Source organism: Macaca nemestrina, chromosome 7 (genome assembly GCF_043159975.1).
Source record: "Macaca nemestrina isolate mMacNem1 chromosome 7, mMacNem.hap1, whole genome shotgun sequence".
Taxonomy (NCBI): Eukaryota; Metazoa; Chordata; class Mammalia; order Primates; family Cercopithecidae; genus Macaca; species Macaca nemestrina.
Window position 1 is genome coordinate 104,277,400 of NC_092131.1, and position 4,090 is coordinate 104,281,489.

The 4,090-nt window shown below is 32.2% G+C and overlaps 1 pseudogene; it reads left to right on the forward strand.

The window, feature by feature from the left end:
* Window positions 1-740: 740 nt before the first annotated feature.
* Window positions 741-840, forward strand: LOC112427815 (U6 spliceosomal RNA; annotated as a pseudogene).
* Window positions 841-4,090: the final 3,250 nt, after the last annotated feature.

The following is a 4,090-nucleotide window of genomic DNA, read 5'->3' on the forward strand; positions in this document are numbered from 1 at the left end:
GAAAGCTTGAGATATATGAATATATGAATGTATATAATTATACATGATATAATCTATATAATACATATATATCATATATTTATAATATGATATAAATATAATATAAATTTTATAAATATAATTTTAATGTATAATTTTATGTATTTTATATGTATAATTTATAATTTTTGCAAGTACCAAAATAGTTTGTAACTTACTTTCAAAACACACCAGAAGAGTCAGTAATCTTAACATAAAAATAACTTCTAAAAACATAAGAAACAACAAGACAAATGCATGAGATATATAAAGACACTGATTTGCAGAAAGTAAAAAACAAATGGTCCTTAACTGATGAAAAGATGTTCAACCTCACTTATAGTAAGAAAAATGAAATTTAAAAACAACACTGAAATGTCATTACTTTCCTCCCAGATTGCCAAAATCCAAAAGGTTGACAAGCACACTATTTGTGAAACTTCAAACATATACACACTCTTGTAGATTAGCAATGGATATATTAAATTACACAAGCAATATGGTAACATCTAGCAAAATTATATATCCATATAAGGTGTGCATATGTATTGACCTATTGACCCAGCAATCTTGCTTCTAATAATTTGTCACAATGACACATTCCAAAAGTACAAAAAGACATATTCCCAAAGATGTTCGTTACAGCACTGTTTGTCATAGTAAAAGACTATGTCCCTAAGCGTCCGTCTATAGAGGACTAGTTAAATAAGCTATGAGTTTCAATTCTGTAGCATATACACTAAAACTGGAACAATACAGAGAAGATCAGCATGGCTCCTGCACTAGGATGGCACTCAAATTCGTGAAGCATTCCATGCTTTTTAAAAAAATATTAAACACTAAGCAAAGCCAGCATGCTTATGGCAACCTGTTTAGGGTTCAGTTTTGTTTTGGCACTAGCTGAACACAAAGGTTCTTGTTTAATTCTTAGCCTAAGTATACAGGATCATAGGGGAGAGGGAGTCTGTGTTCTCTGCCTCCTGAATACTTAACATAATTTAAATATAAAAAAAAAGAAAGGTAAACCTGCGCTACAATTCCCAGATGGTTAAGTGTAGCCCTCAGAGCTCAGCCCAAGGCAGAATCTAAATCCCACCATTTCGAGATTGTGTGTATGTATATATGCACATGTATATATATATGAAATAATGGTGTGTGGCCAATTATGATTATAATTTTTTCAAATACTGTGTCTCACAAAGTTGTCTATATTAGTTTAAGGAGACCAGGGAATTTTTAAATTTTTTATTTTATTTTTATTGATTTAGGGATACAAGTCCTGTTTTGCCACATGGATATATTGCATAGTGGTGAAGTCTGGACTTCCAGTGTAGCCATCACCCAAATAGTGTTCATTGTGCCCATTATGTAATTTCTCATCCCTAGCACCCCCGACCCTCCCACCTTTCCTAGTCTTCAAGGTCTATTCCAAACTCTATGTCCACATGCACACATTATTTAGTTCCCGCTAATAAGTGAGAGCATGCATTTAAGACACTAAATCATTGATTTCTTTAATATACTTGAAGTCACTTTGTGATTTGTTGTTACTTTTTAACCTTCTGTGTCTACTCTGGGAAGAGTGGGTTCTAGGTCCACCTTTTTGCTTTGTGAGGCCAAGCACAGGTGTCTGTTCACCCTGCATGACTGACCAGAGAAGTTGTTGCAACAGGTTCTGCCTTTTTCAGAAACCTTGCAGGATGAACAGGCCAGCAGGGATGCCCTCCTATATGTTCTGATGTTCTGTTTTTGTAAGAAGAAGAAAAGAAAGAGAACATAAAACTGTACTGATAGGTTGTGAGTGGGAGGAGGGATAGCATTAGGAGATATACCTAATGTAAATGACGAGTTAATGGGTGCAGCATACCAACATGGCACATGTATACATATGTAACAAACCTGCATGTTGTGTACATGTACCCTAGAACTTAGAGTATAATTAAAAAAATAAATAAAATAAAAAAGGGTCTTGATAGCCAGGAGCAGTGGCTCACACATGTAATTCCAGCACCTTGGGAGACCAAGACAGGAGGTTAACTAGAGGCGAGAGGTTTGAGACCAGCCTGGGTAACATAGCGAGACCCTGTTTCTACAAAAAGTTTAAAAAAAAAAAATTAGCTGGGAGTGGCAACATGTGAGATCAGGGTGTGGTGGTGGGTCGGTGTAGTCCCAGCTACTCTAAGCTTAGTCGAGAGTATCTTGAGCTCAGGAGTTCAAGTCCAGCCTGGGCAACATAGTGACCACCAATCTCTACAACAAATAAATAAATAAAATAAAAAAGGATCTTGAGAAACTGACTGGTCAAATTGGATTTACAGTAACATTTTTCATTGCTGGAGTGAGGTAGCAGCTCTCCTCTGTAGCTGAAAATTGTTTCAGTTGGGGGTGGAGGAAAAAGAATACCTCTAAGTTTGCTCTTAAAAATAATCACATAGAAGCATGAGCTATATATTGGAAGTGCCCTGGTTTCAATCCACATGCCTAATAGTGGTACATAATACTAAAGGGGTTTAAATGTACATAAAAATATAGTTTGAAATTATTTGCTTTACTGTTCACATTGTAGATCACTATAATTTCAAGAAGTGGCATTATAAATAAAATGAGGCACTTTAGGATGCTGTCTATTTTTAAATGTGAACTTGAATTCACATGATCAAAAATTGCGTTTTCTTTTTTTGAAAGAAACACAGGTCTAGTCTGTCCTTTTAAACTAATTGTTCTCTTAAGCTATGTTATAAATCAAGTCATTACCAGTTAACTTTCAAAGCACATCTATTTAACAGTATTGTTTTGAAAAAATATGCTACAGGTTAAAAAAACGCTACATAAAAATGAGAAGCTGCTAATGTTTTGAAATCTGTTGTTTTGTAAAAGGTAAATTAGCTAAAAGATTTATTTAGCTAATAAATCATACAAACAATTTTGTATGATTCAATAAAGAAAACACCAAGGTATAATAAAAATAAAAACAAAACAAAACTAACTAAATAAACTATGAATACGCAATGAAGTATTATACTAGTGTGTAATTAAACATATATGTGTATGCTGCTGCTTTTATATGATCTTTGGGATGTATTAAATAAAAAACAATAAAACTATTGAAAACATTTTTGTATAATATGGCACAACATTTAATTGAGAAAGAAGGGACTAATATATATTTTATATCTACATATATCCATATATTCATATGTATATTTACATGTACACATAAATATATATTAAAGGATATATATACATAAATCCTTTATTTTAAAGTGGATAGATATGGAATATAAAAGGACATATATACATATAAATCCTTTACTTAAAAATGGAAGAAAAAACATATTTTATGTTTTTTTTTAGTAGAGAATAGCAGAGACAAGATTGATTGAAGTTAGACTTTTCTAATACATTTTGTTTTGTAGGTTTGACTTTAATACCACGTAAATGCATATACTTTTGAAACAAAATTACATAAGACTTAAAAAAGGAATTGCTAGTAATTAAAAAAAAAACAACCTTTGAATTGAGTTGTCGGAAAAATGATGCAGAGAGAAACTGTTTCAAATAACTTTAAAATGCAGTAATTGTATTGCATGCCTTTAACGGATTAAATTCAGACGATGACAATAATTAAACAAAACATAAACACACCCAAGCTTATTGTTAGTCAGTTGTGTGTATGTGTACAGAAAATAGTTATGTGAATAAACAAAGATTTTCAATGTTAAAGAAGAGATCATATTTAAAATCAAATGAGATATGCCAAGAAGTATAATCCCACATTTCAATGAAAATACCAGTATGAACTCATGTTGTATTTTCTTCGGCAGGAAAAAAAATACTTGAAATCATGACTGAAGCAATAGCAATGAGCACCCCTAATGCTCAGATCATGAACTTAATCACAACATTAATCAGGGATCCTTGAAAATATGACCAATTCCTGATTTGAGGTAGAAAATGAGTCTAGATCATTGAAAATATGAAAGTTACAAAAGACAGTTGGCGTTTGATTCAAAATGATTCAGATAAAATTTTAAAAGGCTTCCACTGTCCAAAAATGGAAAATTTGAGTGTT